Source organism: Scleropages formosus, chromosome 4 (assembly GCF_900964775.1).
Source record: "Scleropages formosus chromosome 4, fSclFor1.1, whole genome shotgun sequence".
Taxonomy (NCBI): domain Eukaryota; kingdom Metazoa; phylum Chordata; class Actinopteri; order Osteoglossiformes; family Osteoglossidae; genus Scleropages; species Scleropages formosus.
In genome coordinates, this window is record NC_041809.1 from 19,455,478 (window position 1) to 19,483,282 (window position 27,805).

The 27,805-nt window shown below is 45.7% G+C and overlaps 1 protein-coding gene across 2 annotated transcripts in view; it reads left to right on the plus strand.

Moving 5' to 3' along the window:
• Window positions 1-7,163: 7,163 nt before the first annotated feature.
• The window catches only part of arhgap32b (Rho GTPase activating protein 32b), a 106,896-nt gene continuing 86,254 nt past the window's right edge, over window positions 7,164-27,805 (plus strand). The window contains exon 1 of one of the 2 annotated variants that reach the window (XM_029251493.1): window positions 7,164-7,963. The gene's annotated coding sequence lies outside the window, so the exon portion shown is untranslated. The remainder of the gene's footprint in view (window positions 7,964-27,805) is intronic. The other variant, XM_029251494.1, reaches the window with a different exon arrangement.

Consider the following 27,805-nt stretch of genomic DNA (forward strand, 5'->3'; position numbering starts at 1 on the left):
TGTTTACATATTGTAAGACAGTGGCACACACAGTAAGCCATGCAGGAGTATTTAATGGTGCAGGTTTTAGCACGACGCTGAGCTGTGTAAACGGCGTGGATTTCCAGTAGACGGTAATGTGACTGGTAAAACGTCTCCACTAGGACTGTAAATAATCGTAACGTGAACCCAGCAGGGCCAAAGGTGGCCGAGCCCTCTGTGCCGTTCTGTATCGTACCGTGCCGTACAGTACTGTACTGGCAGGGGAAATGGGCCGCGTATCAATTTGGATGTTAACGACTGGGAAAAAGTTGTTTTTAAACAGTTTCCCCCCCCCCATGTCACTGTGAAAGGGGTCACGGTAAGGTCGTTTAGGTCTGCGTTCCTTCTCGGAGGGTTGGGCCGAAGCGCTTCGTTCATTCCTGTCCCCTAGCGTTAGCGCAGAACAGGGCGCCGTCGCTCCGCTGCCCGGCGTGACAATTTCATAGCCAAACTGGTTCGCGCTGAAGCTGTACTGTACTTGTGTGACTGTAAGCGCTGTTTCCCCACGTGCTCCTCGCTGATATGTGAATATTTGGAAGCGGCAGGCGGGTCGAGCGTCCCGTATCGTGCCGTGTGAATTCTGCTACCGTGTCGGTACGGGGGCGGCCTGCCCCGCTCCGCTACTCAAAAACGTCAATAGAAACACTTAGCGCAAGAAACGAGACGCCATAAATCCTTCCGAGCAGCCGAGCGTTCGTTGCCTTCTTGGTTTGTTCTCCGTCGAAAGATATTTTTATAACATGAATCGGAGATGGTGACACTGCTTCACGTCTTTATGCCACGGGGGAAAAAAAAAAAAAAGAAGCAAGACATTTGTCTGCAACAGAATGTGACTATCTGGAGTATTTATGTAATGTTTAAATACAGGTCTTCTTTATGAATAATATATATTACATCTGTACGTTTTTAGCAATGTCATGGTTTAGCACAAAATGTCACACCATGATTTAGACATAGTTTTGTTTCAAATGTTCAGTTAACCAGCACTGAACAGCAATGTGGATCATCCATTACAATTAACATCTAACTGCTCTTCTTTACCGATGCTTTTTTTTACAGAGCATACATGCAGTAAATAATGCCCTTGTATTTACTGAAATTCAATACTAGCCATTACTTTGTCTTTCAGTTTTTCACAACTTGAAAGTTGTTTTCGTGCTGTGTGTTTAATACACATTCATACCCAACTGGATAAAATGTAGGCCCGATGCTGTTTTCTTACAGAGTTATATTATTGTACATTTACAGCGTCATATCATGAGTCGGTGCTTCACCTCACTTGGAGCCTAAGAACATAGAGCATTTCTGGTGGGGATGTGTGTGACTTGTGTTCTTGTGCTGTTCGGAACTCATTTATGGATACGTTTCAAAGTTGGCGCAGATGTGCGCTGCTGTCCCGTGCTCTGAGGGTGAAGGAAACGTACACGCGTACTCCGGGGATCCGTGATCCGTCGCTGCCGTCCGCTCAGCATCGATTCACAGGTTAGGGTTCTTGCAAAAGAAATAGCTGCAGTGCTGTGCGTTTAGTCGTTTCGCCAGCGAAGGCCGTGTGCGGCGAACTCCCTCCGCACGCAGTTTTAGTGGTGGGGGGGACACGCTCCGACGCATGCGCTCATCACGCCTGGCGACGGCACGCAGGTGTGGTGCGTGTCCAGGAGATAAGTGCTTAGCTCTTGGACTTTGACTTAACTCGCACAGAATCACACAGACACACACAGAATGACACACGCGCGCCGTGCCTCGGCATGTGGCTCGCCGTCTTGCGGTTATGGACACGAGTGACACACAAACGCTTACGGACATTTATGCCTCACACTGTAAATAACCCAGATCTGGCAATATATTTTTATGTACAACTGAGAAACGAATGAAACGTTGTTAACGATCAGTTTCAGTGGTACCGTATGACATGTAGCAGACCTCTATTTATAGATCTGTACAATGTGAATAGTCAAATTATATCAAATGCTACAAATTACTTTAGTTTTAAGACTTAATATTATTAATACAAGTATATTGCAGAAAGTTAACATTAATAACTGATGTGGATTGTAGTCCACGTGTGGGGAAAGGGATTTGTTTTGCCTATAGTGTCTCATTATTTCCAGATACAACGGTTGTCTTATTTTTACACCCATTGCTGCTTTAAGCAATACTGTATCATAAAATAAATATTGATATTTCATTCACATGTAGACTTGTTAGAAGCGAATCGGTTTGTGTATGAAACAAAACTAAAAAATGGTACAACATGCATTTTTTGTAGTCAAAACATGTATGTTAATGGAGTGGGAGGCAGATACAGGGTTTTTTTTTTTAGGGGGAAAAAATCTAAATCTAAGTACTAAACCTCGTCTTTAATATTGGTAATGTAAACGGCTATGAATATAATCTCTTGGCGTATGATTCGCTTGACTAACCTGGTTATGATTATGGATCCTTTGTGTTTCCGTACCGGTTCGCTGCCTGCTGCTGTCCTCTGAGGGTCCACAGTTATTAATATTGCATTAATATCGCAACGTTGTTCACTGAGGAGCCCTCGCGCTTTGCTGCATACCTCATTCAGGATCCGCCTCGTCACTGCTGCTACGGGCCCATCGGTACCTCGCAAAGTTCGGAAACAGCAGCTCGACCGAAAGACCATTTACAAGAGCATTCGTTTCCATGCTCAGCTTTTCTCCAGCTACAAAATTCGGCAGATGTGTTTTTTAAACAAAATACTGGCCATGTCGACGCTTGCGGTCTTTATGCACTTTCCGCTGAAGGTTACCTCCGGTTAGAGATACATACATAATCATAACCAGTGTGGAAGAGCTGCCCGTCATAGGGGCCAATAAACACAGGAGCGAGCCAATTAGCTGCTTCCGTGGTTCTGAGCGCCGAGCTCGGACCCGGGACCTCGGCAGCCCGTGGCCTCGACGGGGCCGGCGGCGCGCGCAGCGCTCTCGTGGCTGTGCCGGCGGATGCCGGGTCGGCTCGTTCTAACGCGGGTCCATTTGATCCACTCTCGAACCCTGTATCTCGTATCTCAGAACTCTTAACACCCTTCGGGGATCATCTCCTCCAGGGGCCCCCCCGCCGTGACCTGCAGAGCAGCACAGTACATGAGATGTGTCGTCTTATATTGCTCTAGTCAACAGACCGTACAAATAGGTATATTTTACTGAGTTTGTGTCACGTGACCAATATTTAAAGCTGCTCAAAGAGAGTCCGAAACGGGGGCCCCTAACTTTTTTTTTAAATGAAAACTAACGACAAAGTGTGTTTCCGATTTAAGCTCGTTTTTATAGAAATCCGTGTGTTACCTGCCTCTAATCGGTCTAAGGTTGCAGACGTACCATGGCAAGAACGGGGACGGTCCAGACAGGCCTGCTGCTCCACTCTGACCGCACCTTACGGTCGTCTGGGGACTTTTTTTTAAACAAACTGTGTGTCTACTCTGCAGCTGCGTTGTACACATAACGACTCGGTGCTATTTTCGAACTGTATTCGTGGTGCTCTCCATCGATCAGAGTCAACACTGCTTCACCCACATGGACAGCACTCTGTTTCCGTTACCCAAGGCGTATGTTATAATTGCCGTTTATTAAGACACATAGTGGCTCTCTGTGCGGGCAATAAATTCACCTCCAGTGGTGTGAAACTGAGTGTTCGCTGCATTATCACGACCGATACGCGATGGGGGAAAAAAATGCCGCCGAGTTCACGGGTGGCAGGCTTTCAATATTAGGTGTGTTTTGACTTCAAGGACTGTTTGTTTACGCCAAAAAAGGAATTAATTAATCACGCTTGCAAAAGCCAAACTGAGAAATGGCATTAATGGAATAGAGGCTGTGGAATGTTGTTCTTATTTTTGCCAACAGAGCGGTGTGTGTATGTGTGTGTGTGTGTGTGTGTGTGTGTGTGTGAGAGAGAGAGGGGGGTTCATTTCTTCAGGTGTTGGAGAGAAACACTCAGATATAGCGTAGATTGTAATCACGTGCTTACGGATCATTAGGTCAACAGGGCGTCTCTCAGCGCCCGCGAGCCCACCCCACGTTTTATTATGGTAAACGCTGGGCCTGTCCGAGTCTGACAGCGTCCGCCTCAGCCCAGGTCGTATTTTTACTGACCGTAAATACACAGCTCTTGTTTCTCTCGCTTTATGAAGCACTGTCCCGGCGCTCTCTTTAGAAGCAAACGTGGGCAGTAATTGGACCCAATTGGTGACCTGTCTCCGAAACCCCCTGTATTCATAACCTCCAACTGAACTTCCTACAGCCTCACACTGTTACGCTCCTCTAAATGCTATATATGTGTAAAATGCACTTTTTTGCTATGGGATATTTTGTTTAAGTCTTCCTGGATGTTTTTTTTTTTGGACCACAGTCAGTTTATTTCATCGAGACACATGAGATCTCATTGTTCAAATTTAACTCCCTTAGAGAAATTCTTGTTTTCTTCTCTCCATGCAAATTTGATTATTACATTGTATTTTAAAAGGTCATCGTTTAATCGGGGTTTAATAACAGGTTCACCAGCCATTCGTAGAAAGGGAGCAGGGGGAAAGAAGGTGTGTGTGTGTGTGTGTGTGTGTGTGTGTGTGTGTGTGTGTGTGTGTGTGTGTGTGTGTGTGTGTGTGTGTGTGTGTGTGTGGTGCGCCATCATCTGCAAAACCTGGTTATGCTGGACAGTTAAGAGTTTACCAGCAATGAAGTCCACGAACAGAATGTATTGCGACATCATAGTTTTGCCTTTTAATTTTCACCATCCACACTTAAGTAATGCTGAAGGAAGACTATGCTTTATACAGCCTATTTAGGAAGTATGTTTTGAAGAAAAGAAAAGAAAAAAAAAAACAATGCTACATGCTGAAAACAAGTTGTATGTAAATATTTGGAAATCGCAGTTCATAATTCATGCTTGTATGTTGTTATTTTCTGATGTTGCTGACTTAAGCATGGTATGTACCCTGTTTTTACCTCCTTAAATGAAATGTTAAGCTACAAGAATATTCTGTAGAAATTTTCATACACCTACCTATATATTTCTTAATACATTGTATACAGTTTTAAAAAAAAAAAAATCATTTTTATTTAAGGTGATCTCAAATTCAGGTGCTTATTTTTTTAGTTGTATTAATGATCTGTTGCTTTATTATTATTGTTATTATTATTATTATTGTTTTTTCCCAGAAACAAAAAGTGAAATAAATAGGCAGCCAGAGGGTTAAAGTGTAAACCATTTCAGGTATTGTTCTACTACAACCTTTCTTTTTTCCCAGACACTCTTTGTTCTGTAAAAAAAAAACAAACAAACAAACATATATATGGTGCTGTACCAAAGCCTTATGTAACATACTATTCTGTTGAGTTGTCTGTGACACTGTCTAGCCTCTGCTCAGCAGGAAGTTGAATACACGCCCTGGGAATGTACATGACCTGTTTTTACCTGTTGGGCTGGTGAACTTCTGTCGTCCGGTCGGTGCTCTCGGTGTCGGTGCTTCGCTGATCGATGCAGCGCCAGGTGTGCTGTGCGACTCGACTTCGGTCTGCCTGCGACCTCCCCGACTCTCCCTGGAAGTCCGTTTATTCCAGCGCCGCTGTAACGGAGTGGAACAACTCCCACATCGCTGGGTCACTGGGGCCCTAAAGAGAGTCCCTCGTCTTCTCTTCTCAATCAGACTAATATGGTATATTGTACGGCTTTGGCTCTACATTAATGTTAAGGGTGACATATTAATGCACTTTAATATATTACTGTTTTAATCCTTTTACCTCCGGTTATCAAAGTAGCAAAGCGCTCATGCGCTGGTTGTGAGTTGACCGATAGGGTAACATCCAAAAAGTTCAGCTTCGGATATAAGGTGCAGATGTTACTTCGTTTTTCATTTGTACTTGTTGATCTACTGATTTTATCCCACAGTAAACGAAGTCTCACTCGCCATCATTCTCAGTCGAACCAGGTACGGAGTTCAGCAGCGATCGCGTGTTTCTTGACCATCACCGAAGTCCATACACCATGAAGGACTTGTTGTGAGCCCCCCCACCCCCCATGTTAGAGGGCTCATAGACGCCAACCGATTACCTGATCATAACTGATTAACAATGCAACTAACACAGACACAAAGGACAACATGTTTCTTTTTTACGTGTGGCCTGCAAGTGGAGCATGGTGGGCAGGTGAGACTTTAACTAGTGTTCCAGTGAGAGCTGCCAGCGCCCCGTGTGTTCGAGGTCTCGCTGAGTGCCAGAGAGGCTCATGGGTAGTACCGTTGCATGTCCACGGTGAGGCCATCCCTGCTGGCGAAGGCAGCGCCGCACCGAGAACAATATCACTATGCCAAGTGGCCTGGGCAGAATCTACTGAGTTGACACTTTCAGATGCTTAAGTCCCATGTAACATTTACTCTGCTTCAGAAATGTTTTGTATTTTGAGATAATAAAAATTTACCAAAAAAAAGAAAGAAAGGCTCCGTGTTTCTTTGCACCTCTTTCTGATCGGCAGAACCGTTTAAAATGTTACTTTTCATTTTCGCAGTATGCACGGTATGTCATTCACGGTCCTTGGGGTGGCGTAGTGCTCAGAGCCGCCACCTTTGGACCTGGAACTTGAAGCCAGGGGCGTAGCTAGGAATTCTGGCCCCTTAAATATAGTTAATTAATTACTACTGCAATTTCTGCGGGCCCCAAGAATCTCCACCGTCATTCACTCCACCTGAGATGGCCCTGGTTGCAGGTTCGAATCAAACATCCTGCTGTAGTTCCCTTGATCAAAGTACCTCCTCGAAATTGCTCTAATAAAAACCACTGTACAAATAGGTAAATAACTGTAGGTAGTTTTATGGAGAGAAAGACGCCAGATAAAAGAATACATGTAACGGCACATGGAAATCACTGCATTTCAACCAGGCGGCGCGACACGATGTGTAGTAGCAGGTCGCGTCCACAAGATGGCGCTGTGTATAAACGCGTCAGCATAACCTGAACGGCTTTAGCCATTTACAGGCCTGGACACACACACGTTTAAACTCATCTGTGATGTAAATGTGTATTATTTGCTGGTATATACATTACGTTTTAATTAATGTAGGCCGAATGTGTGTAAAAGTGACACGTGTACGGGGCTCCGTCCTGCTACCCATAATGCATTTAGTCGGTATAAATCTCGCAATCAGTTTGGACCTTTTTTTCCCCAATTTCGCAATTGCGAGAAGCAGTTCTAGTATGTATGTGTCACTGGATTGTCGTTTTTACTTCTGCGCTGCGGTGCCTAAGTCAAGTTCAGGTAGGAGCCACGAGTCCGGACAAGTATCGTCACTCAAGCATTCCGTATAATCTACTCGGAAATTTCAACATATTCATATTTAAGCGCCAAGAGTTGACGCCTCGCACTTTTAATTAGGCATGATCGGGCCCTGGCGGGACTGCTCTACTTGCGGGAGGCGCGTTCCCGTTCAGCGCGTCGGGAGCGCGCTCGCGCAGGCGGATCAGGGGAAGGGAGACCGCGTGCTGTTGGCCGGAGAGGGAAGCGATTGAGGACGCGCGATTTGCAGCTCGTCACCTTCACGCGCTGCCGTACGCGTGTTCCGCGTTCTCGGCACCTCCCGCGAGGACACGCGCACGTTCGCGGCGCTCGTGCCAGGAGCTGCAGCTGTCGTCGCCGTGCGGCCAATGGGATCTCCCGCCGCGGGGCTCTAGGCGCACCCCCCGTGTTGAACGCCGTTCTCCGCGGCACAGCCACGCTCTCGGCCGCGCGATAATAATGCGGCTTTGGGGAGGCGAGCGCGCGGGCTGTGCGTGTGCAGCGCCTCGGGAACAAGAAGAAGAAGGAGAAGCCGGGCAGCGCGACGAGAGCGCGCACTGAGTAAGAGAGACGCGCAGCCAGGCGGAGAAGAAACAAACAGCAGCCGCAGCAGCAGAAGCAGCAACGAGAGGCCGCTCGTCCCGCCGCGCTCTGCCAGGTAAGCGGGGCCGCGCTGCGCGCTCACCGCCGGGGGCCCCTGTCTTTCCGCAGCGCAGAGTCAGTGACACCGCGTATGACGAGCTAGACGCGGGCAGGACACGCCGGCATCACCCGATCACGAGCAAACATTGTCAGAATCGCATCATTAGTGCTCTCTCATTCATTCATTCGTTCATTCGAGTGACGCTCTTCTCCAAAAAGCCACTTAGTTACAGCGACTGACCCATTTGCACACCTGAGTCCTTTTTTACTGGGTACTAAGTCGAGGGCACGCAGCAGCAGGAGGTGGGATTCGAACCTGGGTCCTTGGTAAGTTGCGAGCCTCTAACCGCTGCGCCCCCTGCCGCCCCTGCGTGCGAAACATCATCATGTGGAGCCGGAGTTTACGTTTGCAGCTGCGTGTTTGTGTGGGGCTGCAGTCTGCCCTCTGCCCCTCAGCGGAACCCGATCCCGACAGGGAGGTGCGTCACTGACCCACAGCTGCAACGCATGCGCTTGTCGGAGCTCAGTGTTTTCAGGACCTGTGTGTGTGTGTGTGTGTGTGAGAGACTCTTATTACTGACTTTTTCTTAGCTGACACCTTTGTTCAGACAGACTTGCAATGCTGGATAACCTTCTTTACCACTCATTTACCCTTGTATATGGCAGGGTTTACTTACTGTATCAAGTCAGAGTAAGTACCTTCATTGTGTGTGTGGCAGCGCAGGGACAAGTTTTGAAGCATCACTCCAGCCCACATGTGTTCTGCTTGCTCCCGCTCACGCTTTCTCCCCTGTAAGGTCCGGAGTGCGGAGCATGAGCTGGGGGGGGCGTCCCTCTCCATTTATTCATTAGCCGACACCTCCCTGTTTATACAGCTGGGCAGTTTTACCACATCGGTTTAGATTGAGTACCGTGATGAAGAGCGCTGCAGCTGCTGCTGGGATTCGAACCAAGGTCCTTCGGTGGGAAGGCTCGAACCGCTGCGCCCGTTGCTGCCCCAGGATGCGAATGTGAAACTGAGGCCATCGGCCTTTGTGTGGGCGTCCCTCTTTGACCCCGTCCACGTGGGTCCCGTCTGACGTTTAATAAATGAAGTAAAATGAGAAGGACGTGCGAGACGAGAGCCGTTCGCCCCGAATTTGGTCTCGCGTCGCTTAGGAGGGTGTCACTCGGCCGCTGGAGATGCGGCCCCATCGGGCCGAGCGGCTCCGGATGAAGGAACGGCGTCTTTGTCTCCGTCCCCCCAGCCCGTCGGCGAACGGAGTGCTTGTGCGGCGCCGCCATGGCAGCGGTTCAATGCCAAATGCTGAGCCCTTATGCTTGGGCTGAAGGACCAGATTTTGCGGCTTCTCTGCGTTTGTCACTTTTTGTCCCGGAGCCACTTGGGAGCGCCGTGACAGGCGGTCCTAACGGCACGCTTTTGAGCGGAGGCCTCCGCTCGCGTAGGCTGCGCGTGTAACGCGTTAGAGGACTCGCCGTACGTCAGGGAGCGACCGCCACGTAAAACCCGTCCCCTCGGGCTTTGCTGATGTCGCAGCCCGATCTCGCAGACGCCGTTACCCTTTACATCGCGCTTACTGTTTGTCATTCCGTTTCAGTTACTTTTTATTACAAACGGTTTGCAGCGATTAGATTGAGGAACGAAAGTGAGAATAATAACGCAGCATGGAAATATAATTATATTGCTGTACTATATGTTGTGATTGTGCGTTAGTGTTAACGTGATACAGTGTATCGTTCATGTCTTACAGCAAGTATTTACCATATGGTTCAGCCAACACAGTATAAGGGGACTTTCAATTTATGACGGCGTTGACTTCGGGTTCATCGCGGTGGAGCCGAGTAGTAACAGAGGACCACCTGTACTTTTTATTAATTTGTCGTATATGAATGCGGCTCACATTTGGTTCCCTTTATCTGGTTAGGAGCTGTCCTTCAGCCAGAGAGCTGGTATCTCTACAAGGGGGCTTTGGGTGGCGGGATATTCCTCTTGGTCACATACGGTAACTCCAGGGTACGGCGGCAGAAGCTCGAACCTTGAACCTTTGGGCTGCCTACCATGTTGTTTAAGTGCTTTATGGCTGCTGGAAGAGTTTCTGGGCCGGCGCTTTACGCTGTGCGGGGTCTTGCCGGCTGTTGGAGCTTCCCGGGTGCGTGTCCGGCAGGTGGCTTGCGGGGTTATCCCCCCCAGCCATGTGGGCCGCAGTGCAGTGTGGGAAATTCAGCCCCATAAAGAGTGCAGTGGGGAAGAGGGGGGCTGCTCTGGACGGATGAGCGAAACTCGTCTCGGGCGCACCGATTGCGTTGGGACAGAACCCTGTTTACAGTATGGGTCATAGAGGTCCAGGAGCACGGGGTTCTGGGCAACATGGTAAACTTTGAATGGTGCAGGTAGCCACTCGTATACACACCCTAAGGGCAGATTAGTTGATCTGGTGCGCCTGAAACATATGTCGGTGGGAGGAAACCAGAGCACCATTGAAATCCAGTCCCAAGATAATTCTCTGAAGTAACCATAGCAACGCAGGACGTCACTGCAATGCAAATCGCAGGGAATCCCAGCAGCGGCGTGGCATGGAGCTGAGCAAAATCCAGTTAGGTGTTTGAAAGGCACCGGAGCCGTGAGCAGTGACGCTCCCTCGTGAGGAGCCCGTAGGACCGCGAACCGTATCGTGGGCACGGGGAGGAGTTCGTCCCCCCGGCCTCTGGGACACGCGGGTCAGGAAGCCCCTCAGGAGATTCATGTGTGACCATGTTTCGTTAGCGCTTCAGTTTATTAACGTGACCCCCCCCCCCCCCCCACCAGCACCTTTTAGTGTTTTAATTATGCTACGCAGCCTTTATTCTCTTATAATCGTGGGGAGCAGTGCCTCTGCAGTTGAGCAACGCTGCACGGTACATTGTGGCGTCACCGTGTGTGAAATCGGAGCAGAAGCTGCGGGTCGCGAGATGCCTCTGCGCAGCCCTCTGGAAATTGATATAAAATAAAATGCGCTCTATTGTCCTAAATGGATTCACATCCTATTATTTACGCTCTGCTTTGAAGCTCATGATAAACGAGTTTCCTCTGAGTGTTTAAAAAAAAAACACAAGGGAGGCGCTCTTTCCAGTTCCTGTTTTTCCTTCTCCCAAACGGATCAGGTGCCACAGCTCATGTCAGCTTCACGCCTGGTGCTTCGCAAAACATTTTGTGCTAAATACCATGTTAATGGCTTTCCTCCGTGCTCGTCCCCGCTTGGCAGGCGTGTCCTTTTCCCGCTTAATTTTTCCCAGTCCTTTCTGGAGCTTTTCTTCCGATGTCAGTGCGTTAATCCTCTGGTCCGTCAGTTGTACGTTGTGTGTTTTATATTCCCTGTTACACTTCTTTAAAGTGCCGCCGCCTCATCTGGGCTGATGTGGACACGTGTGCTGCTCCAGGTGTCAGTCAGTGGCTGCTCAGAATGTGGGGGGATCGAAGCTCGGGTGCGGGATTTAACCATCTGTGCGCTTATGTAAAAGCCGGCGAAGGTGGATGCAACGTGGTGCTGCTCTCGCCGAGGCTCAATCAGATCGCTCCATTCCGCTTGGCGAATCCCTTTCGCAGAGAGCGCCCGTTGGTACCGCCGTGCCTGCTGCTCCTCCGCACAGCGCGGCGCAGCCCGTGCACGGCTCTCGTTCTGGGTCAGTGGGCGTCGCTGGAGCCGACGTCTTCCTTCCTCCTACCGGTGTTTGCCAGAAGCACATTCCTGTGGATTCGCAGTTTTGGCTCCAGCGCGGTGGAATGGTCTCCCGCTTTCCCTCAGCGCTGCTGAATCGCCCCCAACGTACAAGGCGAGTCTCAAAGCGCATCTTTCAGAGCCGTTTCTCTCCAGATCCTGTCTTCTGCGTGAACTTTCATCGCTGTCAGCCGACCGAGGCTGGATGCGATGTTTCGGTGTAGCTCTTGGGCTGCCGGTTTCCGTGCCAGAGTCGCCTGGGCGCCGGTTCACGTCCGGCGGGACGCGTGCTTTCGGGGGACGGGGTCGTCTCCGTGCCAACCGGGAACGCGGGTTCGCTTTCACCTGAAGCCCGGGGCGGAGTGTAAACGGTTCCCGTGAACCGTGAGCCTAATGGGGGGGTTTCCACCGTTACTTATTCATACGTATCTTGCCGCCCCTGCAGTTTATTCAGCGCTTGCAGACTGTGGCAACGGATGTGCCGTTTGGCTGCCTGATGGACGCCGGCCCGGCGGAGCGCTGGACCCCGGGTCCCCCTCTTCAGCCTGCGTGCTGTCACTGGGAATGAGCATCAGAGGCACAGCAGTAGCTTCAGTGTGTGCTCAGTTCCCCCCCCACGCACACACACAGTGCTGAACTGGCGTGTAAAAATGCAGCTTTGCTAGTGCCCCACCAAAAACAATAACACTTCGGTAGGATTTTTCTTTTTTTTAATATTCCTTTTGTCATGCTTATGATTTAAATTCATAAACACAAACATGATTATGTAGCGATGGGTTGGAAATAAGTAAATGTGCATTTCTGAGTTTTTCCAAAAGTCCCAGGTGCTTTTTTTTTTTTTTTTTTTTTTTCCCCCCTCCCAGTGTTTGCTGCAGAGGACATTGAGAGATGGAGAGAAGTGCACACGGTAGAGTGTAACACACGGCACTTAGTCATGGGCTAATGTCATTTTTAATTGGCTGTATGCGACAGTAATCGTATTGCTCGGTCCAAATGAATGTTCTTACATTTTAATTACATAGGGTCTGGTTATAGCGGAATGTTTCTACCGAGATGTCTTCATGTTCACACACCGGGCTTCTAGTTCGCAAACACTGGGACGTCTAGCACCCTCACGCCCAGCAAGAATAGGAGACCAGGTTATGTCTTTGCCTCCAGTTCACAGTCCCGCTGATCCACTTTGGTATTCTCATCGCACATCACGGCACTGGTACAGCAGCACTCCTCCAGTATCTTCTCAGCTAGCAGCAGGCATCTGACAGACCTGTGGAATTGGCTTGTTCGGCAGACACCTGCTTGAGATGTCCTGACTGGTTTGAAAGGCCACCTACACTAGTGGTGCTATACTATCCCTATTCATCCTGATGCTGGAGGTATATTTAAGTTAATCTGAAATTAAACTCTCTATGTTGGGGGGTGTCTGGCTGTGTCTTAGGTTTTGTTGACTGAAGTGTTACCTTTGCCAGCGGCTGTAACGGCTTTTTGCAAAGCACAATGCAGTTCAAACCAGAGCTTTGTTGATTATATAAACCACGTTTTACGTTTTATATTTACATGCATTCATTTAGTTGATGCTCTTCTCCAAAGTGATCTTTGTCCTTCAGAAAAATACAGTGAGTGCATTATAATTATGTGTACCTCCGGTAAGACACAGGTATGTTGTGCTAACATGTAAAATATGAATTGTAGAATATTAATTGTAGCTGGGGGTTTTGTGCGTTGTTTTAAGAATAGTCATGGAAACAGATTTCATATTTGAAATCATGTCTCAAATATGAGAGTTTCAGGGTGGGTTTTTTTTTTGGGTCAAAAGAATAATCCATGGTAAATTACAGGATGTAATGTTCACATGAGTGTGATTTAATTGGGTAATTTTTTTATTACATTTTTAAGTGATAGAGAATGTAAACCAAAGTAAAATCTAACCTTTTTTTTTTTTTTTGGAATGAGGGTGTCATTTAAAATGGGGTGGAACTCATTAGACCAATTCCTGAGTATCACAATGGGTTTTTAAAGGTCAATTTTCTATGGGTTGTTAACTGGACGGAGATTTGTGTGCCAGATTGCATTGAAATGGTTAGATAAAAGTGCACTAAATAAAGTATTTCTCTTTAATCGCATGGTTAAAATTTTCATTTCTAAACATGCAGCTCAGACCGTTCACCACAGCATTAACTGAAGCTATTCATCAAGAAATTTTGTATTTTGCTGAGTATGTACTGAATAGTTTGAGTTTCCAGCCTTTGAATGTCTCCAATAATATTGGCCTGGTGAGATTATTGATTTGTCCTGAAAGCTTTACTTGGGTTAAGAAAGATGATTCATGTGTTAGCTGTTTGAATGGGAGATCCCTCCTACACAGCTGTTTTTAGTTCTCTTGTGTCGGGTAAAGAAACACACCCATGATCAGTCATGATGAGCTGGATTGTGTGGAGCTCAAACTGCCTTCAGTTTACGACCTTCCTTTGTTCTGTTGATCCAAGTGAGGTGTGATGGCGTTTTGCAATACCGAATGATGCTGTATGGTTCGGTTAATTGCGCTTGTAAGTTTTATTGCAGTCATGCATGTCGACCTGTTCAGTGATGTCCCTTCACTGTGTGCAGAGGTTGTACTTTGATAACTGTGGTGTGCAAAACTAGAAAGGTAATTTAACTTTTATTGTTTTTAGGTACAACTAAATTAGATTCTCTATTCTTTTGTTTTCCCGCGGACTGTGGAACAAGCCCAGTTTTTAGGACGCAACCATTCTCTGTCGGTAATGAGATACTAATTGTTCATTTCTTCATAGACACTAATATGGTTTTATGAACCTTCTGAAGGGTGATGAGCTCAGGATATTTCATTATGCTCCTCGCTTTTGATTTGATACAAGATGTAAGCAGTTACAGAAATGTAAAATAGATAAGGCATGATGTGGGGTTTTTTTTTTTTTGTTGTAATAAAGTCCGATGCACTGCACAAACAAATTTTCTTTGTTTCAATGATGCTACACCACAGCTACAGATTGCTCTCCTAAATTCTGTAGAATATTTGAAAATTTCATTGCACACTTTATATTGTAAAGCGATGATACAGTGTTTGGATAACATTTTTATGGCATCTGAACAGCATATAGGAAAATATTCACACTTAACTGGATTTCTTTAGATAGCGCAAATCATTTTTTCATCAAATGCATGCTGAGGCACCTTATCAGTGATTGTTTGAGATAGCGGACTTATAATTTATGGAATGAGTTTATGGAGAAGTTATTCAGAAATGGTGGAAAACTGACTTGAAATGTATGTGCAGAAGAGCAGCTTTTTCCATGATTTCAAATGCATCTACTGCAATTTTCCACAGGATGAGTTGTCTCCTGGAATTGTTTGCCGTTATTGCATGACCCTGTTTGTCAAGGCTCATAACCTTATGCTTTTTGAAGAGAATGTATGTGTTCCACATTCACCGAGAGAGAAAGAAGAAATATGAAATATAGGTGTGGTGGAAGCAAATCAAATCTCCACCCTTAATCCACAGTGAACGGATGCCCATAGATGGGAACAATCACAGGGACAGCTGCATGTCTCACCACTCAAGTCCTTTGCGTTCTGACATCCAGCCTGTTATCTGCTTCTGCTGACCATCAAATCCCCACTACCTTCCCTATAGAGATGTTCAGCAAGATCATTTCAATCTGTCTCGTGTACTTGGCCAGTGACTTTAGGGCACTGTTGGACATTCTTCACCCTGGTGAATGAAGTCAAAGATTTTGTGTTTGTATGGTCTGGTTACCATTGCAAAGATGAGTAATAAAGTATAGAGCTGGTACCGAATGTTGAAGGAACATTCTTGGCCTCTGGGAACAATAGTTGTGGATCCTCCTTTTAATCTTTGTTCAAGTCAAGGAGATGCAGGGCCCCTAAGGCCTAAATGCACAGCAGAAAAACGATCAGTCATAAGTGGAAGCCTTGAACAGGCAAGCTTGCTTTTCTAAGTTTTACTGATGGGCTGAATTAGTATGCAGCGTGTGATGTCCGGGAATACAGTCCCTTTCTAGAGTTTACTTTCCCTTTGTGTAAAACAAGGTTCAGATGAAGGTAAGACATATTTTTTTGAGATGTAACTTTTTTTTTTTTTATGCAGCTGGATTAGGTACGGTTTTCTTCTGTAAGGTTCTTCATTTATGCAGCATTGTTAGAAATGAATAATTTTGGCTCGTGGCAATTGTTTGGGTAATAGCTGGAGAACATTGTGTCAGTTTGCTTATCTGTTGCTTAAGGATTAATTACACACAAGGTTGTTTCAGTTGCCCTTTTCCAAATATGAGTTTCTGAGGTTGGGTCTAAACGATGCCAGACACAGTGCCATAATGTTTTAGTTTTGTCCTCCTTTTGCAAATTAATGAATTCCAAATGTCATCATGTTATGCGAAGAATCCCACAATCAACTTTTATGGAAAAAAAATGTAGTATTAAATGTAACAATATAAATTTCGGGCAGAGTTACATTTCATTTTTTCCATTTCACATTAAAAATGTCTGCTTAATAAAACTTATTTCTGTCAGTCATTCCAGTACATTCAGTTCATGCTACTCACAAGGTGAAAAGCAGAACAATTTCTAAATTGTCACAGTTGTTCATTTGGTTTTTGATTATTTAATTGTGTCTATTTCAGTATTTGCTTTGGAGGCAGCTGGTGGAGTAGTGGTTGGAGCTGTTATCTTTAGATTGCAGGTTGCAGGTTCAAATCCCATCTCCAGCTATAATTCCCTTGAGGGAGGTACTTGCCCTAAGAATTTCTCCAGTAAAAATTACCCAGCGTATAAATGGGTAAGTAATTGTAAGTAGTTGAATACTAAGTCCCTTTGGAGAAAAGTGTCAGGTAAATAAGGTAATGCTTTTTCTTTTTTTGTGTGTACCTGTGAAGTGCTTTTGGAATTCGCAGTGTTTTGTAAAAGTGGTGGCTTTTCCAGACATCTGTCACAGATTTCCTACACACTTGAACCACTTTCCTTAAATGACCGCACTCATGCTACTGTACACTTGATAATGGGCTTTAGCCCAAGATTTTGCATTTGCTGCATAGGATCATTCAGGGTATTGCTAACAGCTTCTTCCAATGTGTGTATGGCCTCTTGTGAAGACCGACTTGTTTTAAATTCACTTTTTTTTTTTTTTTTTTTTTTTGTACAGCTACCTTTGCAGTAGGCTGCCTTAGAGATGTTAACAAGCAATAATGTGTACAGCAAGTAAATTTGCAAAATCTAGTGAAGGTAATAACATTAACCCTTGGAGGAGAACACTAGAGATGGTTTGTACACCGCTGCCAGTTCTACGATTATCATTGTTTTAGCCTTTCTAACTGAACCACGTACTTCTAGATTTGTCTTCAACAGTCTTGTCCATTTATTGTGGTCACTGCCTTTTTAATATATGGCCATGTGGCTGAAGTAATCTCACATTTCCCGTTGGCCGTTTTGCGTCATTGTTTATAAGCTGACGAGAAGACTTTCTGCTGCACAAGCTACAAAACTCATTCCAGGCTGAATAAAAAAAAAAAAAAAAGAAAAGGTTTTAAAATGTTGAATTTGATAATATCAGCAGTTTAACTTGTATCTGGAGCACTAAAACTTCGGGGAGGTGTTAATTAAGGGATTAGGCTCTAAGGGTTATTCCACAGTTAAAATATGGTGTGTGGGGCTTCAAAGCAGTGAAGAAGTAACAGAACCCCTGCTTGTGGTACAAAAAAAAACACTCGGGTATGTAAGGCCAGCTCTACCCACTCCTTCTGGAGATGGTGCCACTACGCCATTGAAGAAGTCCTCGGGATGTCCGATTACCTCCAGTCAACAGCGGGTATTACAGGTAGATTTGCATTCGTTTACTGAATCGGTGTCCCCGGAAGCTGTGTGGTAGGCTGTTCCACAGTTTGGGGGCTTTAAACTGGCAACACTCGATTTATTCATTACAGGAAGACCTGCTGCCGGTGATTGGAAAGGGCATTCTTACTTTTACTTGGCACTCATACATTGGATCTGCTAAGTAAGCAGTTACTAAATGGTAGCCTTATAGCTAGCTTAGCAATGCATTGTATGATTCATATTTTATGAATTCTAAAACCTTACTAGGCGCCAGTGCAGTAACATGTAATGGAATCGTACTTTCTGATCCCAGTCAGTGCGGTGCTGTTATGAAATGTTTCAAAAATATTTTTCCCCACATACAATGTATTATTTGCTTTTTCGTGGCACTGCTCATCGCGTTGGTTTTTCACTTCATCCATGGACTGGTGGGGCTGGAAGGATGTTTGGACTTGAATGCAGCAGACGTTTACACGTCTGCATTTGTACTTATGGTTTTTTGACGGATGTGGTGGTGGAGTGAAGCGGAATTAGCAGTAGCATGGTATACTTCTCGCAAAAAGCAAGCATAACATTGTCTGGTCCTACGCAGGCCTGGTTTTCGTGGAGTTGTAAGCCACCCTACCTATATCTGAAAGGAGGAGCTCTAGGTAATCTGTGAAGTCACTGGAACATCCCATAATTTTGTCACTTTTGCATGGCATCTACAGTGAGATTAATTCCAATATTAAGTCCTCTTAATCCTTGAGCATTTTACCATTTGCTTTCAGAATTGGCAGTAACCGCTGTCCTTTGAAGATAATGCAGCTTTGAACAAACGAATATGACTGTAATCTCTGACTTGCTTCCTAGTCAATAGGAAAATAATCAACACATTTAAAGTTTTTTTTTTTTTTTTTTTTCCTGTGGGGGGAAAAAATTTATGTGGGTTGTGAAGCTTTATACAGGCATCTAGTGGAGTTTCATCCTCCACCGCAGGCATGGATCCATCACTCATCTGAAGAGGTGACACGTCTTTTAGCATGTGCAGTGTTGTGTAAGTAATCCCAGCCCTCCGCTGTCCTTCCCACACCTACATACTCAGCAGTTTTTGCAAACCCAGAGACAAGTTGTTGGCGTCTTCCTGTGGGGTGGAAGAGTCTGCTGTTCAGTACTCCATCAACAAATACGTACGAATCTTGGCTACCCCCAACCGAAGATGTCTGCCTTTATCGTGGATCTGTTCCCATGTGTCATGCTGAATATTGACTGGGCCCTTTATTATGGATGTGTGAGCGATTTGCGGGAGTGAACAAGCTCCAGAACGGATGCATGGCAATGAATAACCGAGGGCAGCCCCCCTTTAGTAACGCATCGCTGACCCAGGACAATAGTGTGATTGCGGGTGTACAGGTTCCAGCTTTTCTTCATCAAGCATCAAGCCGTTAATGGTTTCCTCGCATGAGTGTGGGCAACCTTTTCGGTGCTCACAGTGAGACCCAGGAAGGATGTAAGGGCAAGGCGTTGCTTGGAGGGGGGTGTTTGAGTGTTGGAGGTGTTGGAGTTGGCCTGTCCTACAACCTGGATCTTGAGGCTCAGCATTTCCGCAGGGTGGAGGCTCTATTCGAAGTGCTGCCAGCGCGGTCGAGAAATACTCTGGCTGCCGTTACCCTTAACTTTCTGCCTCGGCAAACTTTTCAGCAGTTAACCTGACTTCTTCCTCTTGATGTTAAGTGTGCCCAGCTGTGGTGGTTCAAGAGCAGCACTCTGGCTAGTAATTCTAGTTGCTATGTAGAACTTTTTCCCCCCACAGTTCTTCCTCAGGAGGCGTCAGAACACATCAAACCAGCATCGTATAAGGACGCAGGCTCCTCGTTAGTGCTCCGTTTTGGTAATTTAAATGCTGTTGTCCGGTTCGACAGGGTTCTGTTATCTGACAGAAGGCCACAAAGATGAACCCTTCAGCATGGATACTTGCAGGCATACTTGGAAAGAGAAAATAATTACTATCTGTGCCCACTCGTAACTCTGTGGCATTTCATGGTACGTATGACTTTCGTTTGAGATTTCTAACCAGTCGGTACTGTGGGTCCTTCCCTAAAACTGTGCAGGAATTTGCTAAAGGATTTTGAAAGAGTCTAGTTCTCTGAAAAGGCCCCTTGTTTGCCTGGCTGTTGTTGCTTTGGACAAGGGCTTGGGTTGAACTTTCACCTTGGACACAGATGCGGCGTGAACACTGTGCCGGACCAAGCGGCTCTCTCTTGCTCTTCTTCGGTGCTCATTAATTGTAGGAATGGCACGCAAACCGCTCTCCCCAACGCTGGCCAAGCCGCACAAATCACAGTGAGCACCAAAGGAGGATCCCGTCTTACCCCAGGTCACACATTGGCCGATGTCACGCCACGGAATCCCCGATCGCATGCCTCTCCCGCGAACAATTCCCACATTGAGAGGGAAGACTGGAGGGGGTCCAGGGAATTCCTGAATGGGGTGGGGAGGGGGGCACACGAAAGGGAATTCTCATACAGGCGTCGAGGGAAGCGTGTTACGCCGTGCCCTGCGAAAGTGCGAGTGAGGTTCCCAGCACCTGAGACACCTGAGTTGGCTCTCCCATGAGCGTGCGCACAAAGACGGCCGTCGTGGTACGAGCCTCGTCGCACCGAAAGGCGACGCAGAGAAGTGTCGCTTTTAACCCATCGTGAAAAACACTCTGGACAGATGGGTGATCGGTTGCCATCGGTCCAAAGCGTATTTGATGTAGTTTCAGGCCACAAGTCACACTTGCACCTTAGCCTGACAGTCCGCGAGCTGGGGTGAGTAAATATTTGCGGTTGTGGGTGTAAAAGGGACCTGTGAGAGAGACTGTGGGGGAGTGAGATGGCGTCTGTGAGGGAGAAGCCGCCTCTTAACCAGCCGGAGAGCTGGTGCCTTTGTGAGAGAACGAGTGGGCGTATGAATGAGTTTATCACTGTGCGAGACGGCTCGGGAGAAAGGGAGCTTCTTTTTCTTTTTTTGTTTTGTATGTGATGACAACATGGCAGAGGAACCTTCCAGAAAACACGTTTTCACCAGGGGTGCAGGCAGGTTGGCTCATTGTAGCGGTGCGATATAGTGAGGTATTACAGAAATTAAATATTTAACTCCACTCATTGGCTAATGCACTTGCCCGCAAAATAAATAAATAAAAAAAATCTCTTGCGGCCCACGAGTAGGAGAATAGATGTTATCGCTACACGAGTGAGCGTAAAGAAAGCGCTCCGGACAGCCTGTTAAATTAGTTAACAGCTCCCATATGAAATATGTCTTAGTTCTTTGACTAAGGGCCTCAACAGGCTTGATCCAATGTGAGCAATAACAAATTCCTTATGGAAATAAGAGAAATTATACAGGTGTGTGTCTTTGTGCTTTCTGACAGTATCGAAATATTGTGAATTATCTAAGAAGTTAAGGGAACGCACAGAAATGTAGCTGCACGCCATTTAGGCATTTGTGTCCCTTTCGCTTGCCGCGTTTCTTCTTTTTAAAATACGAGCCTCACTTTTCGCTCGCGCAGCAGCTTCCCCTCCTTTCGCACCGTCCGCCGTTGCGTTTTATAGCATTATGAAATTGCCTTAGCGATGCGCTCGGCGCGGCGGTGCCGGCTGACTTGTCACACTGTGAGATGTTTTGCAGTTATTGACGGCGGGATGGACGAGCGAGCCTGCGAAATGGAGGTCACGCTGAAATCTAATCAGCAGAGCTCCACGTGTTAGCGGGGGGACATGGTACCAAAGTAACCCATTTTTGGCTCGTACCAGGTCAGTGCCAGACGGGGTAAAGATCCGTTACGTCAGCCGCACTTGAGCCGCGCGTCCCATGCAAGGCTGGGTTTGAGCAGCTTGAAACGCGCCCTGGAAGAAGAGGTCTGTATTGCACTCCCGTTCTTATTTTTCTTATAGCAATTTATTCGGATTCGATTCCGGATATTAATTCCACGGAGCAGTGATCGCGACGTTAATGCTGACATAACTAGCTGATAAGCGGTTTTGCTGTGAGACTCCAGGACTAAAAGGGGACTGTTGACTCTCTTCCTGTCCCTGTGATGTAAAAGGCCATTCTCTGCGACACCGGAATATTTTAAGTGCCCAAATGCTACTTTCGATTAAAGAGCGCACGTCTCCAAAATACAATGGCCGCGTATCTAAGAGCGGCTCCGTATTCTCGATCATGATTCCTCTGCACAATTAGCGTGGTGTCGTGCGAGCGCCGCAACAGCGACGTTCTTGTTTCGGTTGGTACAGCTGACGCTGTTTGAGGACAAGCAAGGATATGAAAACATGAGATGTCCAGCATACTGGGATCAATAGGAACACTTGGCACGTGGCTTTGTTTCTCTGGGGATTGGGCTCTCGGCCCTTGCTTGCTTGTGTCGACTGCCTCCATGGAATACTGTAGCTCAGAGATGATAAACGTACGCTTTTTTTCTGTCTGAGGATGGCCGTGAGTTGTTTGTCCTCGTTTTTTAAATTTATTTTTTTGTACTTCACGATAGCATTTTGGCATGAAAGACTAAGCGTGTGTTTGTGTACTAATGTGTCTATGTGAATTGTTCCTTGCGAAAGCCTCCTTGACAAGGTTCCTCTTTCAGACGTGGCCCTCGTCGCTCTCGTTGGATCCAGAAGGAGTTGAACGTTTGCTAATTGGAAGGAGACTAGCTGAGGAAGCTTGCTGTTGTTTAATTACGCTTCCATCGGCGTGACTACAATATGTGCGGAAAATTTGTTACCGCCTGACGCACATTAGCAGGCACGATTAGGCTGTGGCAGCACATGTGATCGGGGCTAAGGATCATTTTAAATGATATGTTGAATATGGTTGAGTCTGCAGCTTTTTTCCCCACTTTCAGTCATTAATATTAATTGCCAATGTCCGATGTGAGCTGCATGTAATTTCATTTAGATCTGTGATGGCCAGATAATTTTTTTTTTTTTTTTTTTCTGTCTGAGGCTGCACTGCTTAAATTGCTCTTTCTGATTCTTGACACTTTTTGCAAAGTGAAGTCAGTTGTGCTTTTCATAATTAAACTGAAGATTTTTGCACCACTCCCCCCCCTCCCCCCGCTTTTGTGCACCTTGTTGTTCCAGCCATGCTTGCTTTTTTTTTGGGTCTACGGCTTCCGAATGATGAAAAATGAAGTGTAGCGGTTCCTTTATGACACACGTAGGGGGTGTACGTTCTATAGGTCTGTCGGTGTCCTTCGTACAGGTTTTTCCCTTTTTTGAAAGGTAGATTCACGAATGCGTCATGGTCAGAAAAAAAAAAAAGGGCTACAGTCCAAGTGTAGTGTAAGACACAGTGGGTGTTTATACTGTCCTCTTGTGTGTGTATACAGACCCGGGTGTATCTGGACAGGCTGTGTTGGTGACCACAAAGACGAAGTGATATTTGTTGTTGTGCATTTCAGAGGACTGTTTGTTAGATCTGCTAATGTGTTATAATGTTGTCCCGGGGATATGGTGATGTGACTGCTGGAATGAATGAACGCTGTGCTGTGTGACGCATGGGGGGGATGAATGAATAAAATTCTAAAGGTGTTTAAAAAAAAAAAAAAAAAAAAGGCACTAGAACGAAGGCAAATCCCATGGTGAATCAATGCGTATTTCCCAGGACATAACTGCTAATGGAAAATGAAAGCCCCGGTGACGTGCCCGTCGCTTTTAGATGGTTGAGTGTGAAAGGAGCCCACTTTGGTACCGTCGCGGACTGTACCGTGTTATTCCTTCATGCGGCCGCACACCTTATGAAGGTTTACTCGCCGGGGGTGAAATGGAGCCCTTTGTTGCGGAGAGGCCATTCTGCCGTCCTTTCCAAAGCCGATTTTTCCGAACCGACTTTATTTAAAGCGAGCCTGGCGCCTGTTCCCTTGGCCGCCAGAAGCTGCAATTTGAGCGATGAGTCATCGGCGAGGAGTCGTCACAGAATCCCGCTCCTGACAGCTCGGCCTTATTATTCTTCCTGTTGCTTCTAATTTGACTGAAATGCAAATGTGCGACACACAGGGCCGTTGGTGGCTGTGACTAAAATGCTTGCGCGAGCTGCGAAGACCGACATTTTGGCATGAGCTTTGTTTCATCAAGTTAATTTTCATGGTTTTTTTTTTTCTTTTTTTTTTGAAAGGAGCCTTAAAGAAGGGACCACTTTCCAGCATTTCTCAGTTTACATTCCTGGTGTTTCCTCAACGTGTATTTAAATTTATTACCCCCTTCCCCCGCCTTTGTTTCCACAAACCATTGAGTGGGCCTGCCGTACTTGCGTTGCTCATCTTGGCACCCAGATGAACCTGCTGGATTTATGCAGATTTATTCATCTGAGATGTTTTTAGGGGGGGAAAAAATAGGCACAGTTCCCCCTTCAACCAGTGAGTCATTTGAGTACGTACAAAATCCTCTGCCAGTCTATGGGTTTACCTTGGAGGCCTCTTGGAAAAACAAGAGCGCTGCATCCGATTGCGCGTCCTTCCGAGCATTGAACGAGAAACCGGTCGGAAACATTCGCAAGGTTTTGAATAATCAGCCGCAGCGCGGAGAAACGGCTCCTTCGGCGTTTCCGGAACGTGTCCGTCATTTCTGCTCGCGGCCGCTTAGTCAGAAGGATTTTGACCGTTGCGAGTTATGTTTTTCAACCCGCAGGGTCTCTGGGGTCTTGTGTCCCAGTGGTCAGTGGATGAATTAATTGACTTTTTCCTGGATCAGAAATTCCCAAACTTTTGCCTGGGTCACCAAGCTGCCGACTGGATGATGGCCCAATCGGTGAGTTATTCACACCTGCGGTACACTGCTGATGGTTCCCTTTCTGGCCAAATGGCGACGACGAAAACCGAAATGAAGACCCTGTTGCCGTTCCAGCACGTGACTGCCCACCCTCGCTTTACAAAGCTCTTAAGAGTTCATGGGTTTTGGCTCTGGAATATTTTTGAAATGTTTATTCTGACAGATTCATACACATTATGACCAACTTCTCGCCTTCGATTGAGCCGGCACACTGTGTTGCGTTTCCAGTGGTTACGGTCGCTAAATTTTTTTTTTTTTTTTTTTTTTTTCTGGTGTTTGTCACATTTGAGTATTTTTTTTGTACTTTTCATGTAATCGTACATTAGTGTCTTTTTTCGGTGCAAAGTCTTTCCAGTTCTCCATTTACATTTGAATCTATTTGAATGTCTTTGTGCCCTCTGATAATACTATTGTTGTAACATTAGATATTTTTTGGCCAGAAGTGGAAGTTTTTTTTCCCCTCTTTAGAGTGTTTTTTAATGTGTTTACCATTTGATTACACTGTGGAGGGTTACATCAGTGTCTGCCACCCTACTGAACCAGTTGGACCTTCTCAGACTGAGTAACTCATAAGCCATATCGAGTGTCGCTGGCTAACAGGAAAGCCAGCCGGGGATCCATGATGCACTGCTCATTTCATGCATTGTCCATTCTGCTGACTGAATCTGAAACTTAACCTAATGTGTCAGTGTTCCACCTCCTGACCTTTAACTTCAACATCCGCCTTTGACATATGAGGTAATTTATTGACCCGTGCATTTGTCTTGGGGGTGGCAGGAAACTGGGAGAAAATGATGTCTTGTGCGGTGTGAACATGGGTCTAATCTGGTGCTCAAGTTAATCCAGAGCACCTATAATTAGCTAGGTTTGCTGGATCTGGGTTATGCAAGCTTTCATAGTTTTAAGTATCAGCTACTTAAAATGTTACAGGTTATCTGTTTTTTACATATGACTTTTCGCTAAAGCAATTCAGGGTGGGTTTCTTGCTCAAGGGTATTATTGCAGTAAGTGGGATTCAAACCTGCAGCTTCTGAATCCAGAGCAGCAGCTGTAACTACTGCACTACCTGCTGCCCTCAGATGTGGTCTAATAAATTACTTTAACGTCGTAACACATATTCTTTTTCTGTTTCTGTATCTTCTTGCTTGCATCTTGCATGTTTTCAGCTGCTGAGTCCAATTCCTTACATTCTTCACTCGTAATGCAGAAGGTATCATACAGAAGAAGATCCTGTCTTTTGACTGGGATTCCACAAGCTAAACAATAAGCTGCTTTTGTGAAATGGACTTTGAATAAAAGAAATGAATGCAAACAAGTTGGTGATGTTTATAAGCTGTGCCTGTTGCTTGCTAGCAAATAAGCAGTACTGTATGATTTTTTTTAAATTTTTTTTTTAGATGCAAACCCGATGCGTTTAAAAAAGAAAAAATGTTTTTGCTTCATGTGATAAAGGGCCCTGAGAAGACATTTTGCTTTAGAATCCAGCAATATCAGGTCCCTTTTCCTGGCAGAAGATCGCTTGAGTAAGCCCAGAAGTGCTTCCAGCGCTGAGCGTGTATCACTCGTACCGTCCTGGGAAGGGGATGATGGCCCAAGACCGGCACTGGGGAATGGGATTGCGTCTGTTTCTATTCTTCACACAGGATGGTCTTCTCCAGCAGGAAGAGAAAGTGAGACTGGGTTTGTGGTAGGATGGGGGATTTACATTTTTTCTTTTTTTTCTCTCCCTTCTTCTTCTTCTCTCCTCTCTTATCTGGCTATTCCCCCCCCCAAGAATTTGTGCATCATAAGGGGATGTTTAGGGAAAACTCTTTCCTGTGGTTGTAAAGGGATTTCTGCTTTAAGGCCATTTGTTAAAGAACTCATCCTAACAGGCATAAACCTTTTACTTTCCAGTGTAGGTTTAATGGCAAGATGCTCATTCTGCCAAATGTCAATTTTCTGGTCACCCTCTCTTAAAATGGTTGGAAAGTTTACTGTGTGTATGGTTCTGTAAAAGCTAGGTAGCCTTCAAGGTTGACAGGAATAAACCAAATTAGTTTATTCCTTCAAACCAAGTCTCCAGCTAGCTTGATAATAGGCAACTCAGGTGGTGCTAATTTAGTAGACCTCTGCTTATTGGCTTTTCTTAAGAAATGTTTTAACAGTTATGCGAAATGAGCACGCTATCCTTTGAAAACACCTCTGATCTGGCAAGAATAGCAAAACAGTGTGATGATTAAATACAACGTTTTGGCCAAGGACTCAGTAAGGACAGACGCGGTTTGATATGAACTTATACAGAGCCTTTTTAATATGTATATTTGCTGACATGTCTAATTATGCTGAAGCTAAATTAACATTGTTAAAACGCGTAGATGTAATGCAGACATACATACATTAATAAGTAACCATAATAACGTGACTATTGGAAAGAAGGGGAAAGGGGGTTGCTAAATCTGCACACTGGCTCCTAAACATCTACATATGATTAATATCACTAGAACCGGAAGTCGGCAACTTGAAAACATAGATGTCCCTCCGTTGATTTGCGAACGAGGCTCCGTAAAGACTTGGGTGTAACTATAGTAAGTAGAAGTTATCCTCTGTAACAATAGGTAGTACATAAGTTGTGTGTGGTCCATATCAAATATTGTAGAAAGTAAGTGAAGAAAATGTAATTAAGTAGAGATTTTTGTAGATACAAATATTTTATCTTGACTGTTGATAAATAACTTGAGGGACCGGTGTAAATGGGGACAGTTGGTAGCGTAGTGGTTAGAGCGACTGCCTTTGGACCCAAAGGTTGCAGCTTCGAGCCTCACCTTCGGCTGTAGTACTCTTGAGCACAGTACTTACCCTGAATTGTTCCAGTAAAAATTACCCAGCTGTATAAATGGTAAATAATTGTAACCTTAACATTGTAAGTCGCTTTGGAGAAAAGCATTGGATAAATGTAAATGATCTTGAGTAGTGTCCCACCTGCTTCCCAGTTAATTTTTAAAGCAGTAAAAAAAAAAAAAAAGAAATCTACAATACATGAGTACAACTATAATGATTTTAGTTGAGTGTATTTTATTTTCTGGTAACCTACTGAACTACTGTGAACCAAACCACATTTGGTATTTGACTCATGTTTTGCCATGTGTGTGTTTTCCCTCCAAAACAGAGTAATGCTGTGCGACAGTTTCTCTGTGATGTTTTGTTAGGAAGATCTCAGGACCCATAAAAATTGAGAGAAACGCCGCCTGACAGAACTGGGCCACACTGCACTACGAACAAATGTAGAACGGCAAAAGAAGATGAATAGCAGAGATGAGATGGAGCAGAAAAAAAGAAATACTTTATAAGAGAAACACGCGTGGAGCAGACGGCCCGTGTTATCTCTGCTTTTCTTTTTACTGGGGGAAAGAAGCGGCGATATGTTTGAGCTGCTTAGTACTGCCCTGCGCCGCTTGCACAGCGTTGCATTTTGAGCCCCACTTTTTGATGCCGCTGAAGCGCTGGTCTTGTGGAGGTTCCCAGCAGCCCTTGGGAGCGGAACAGTAGGTACGC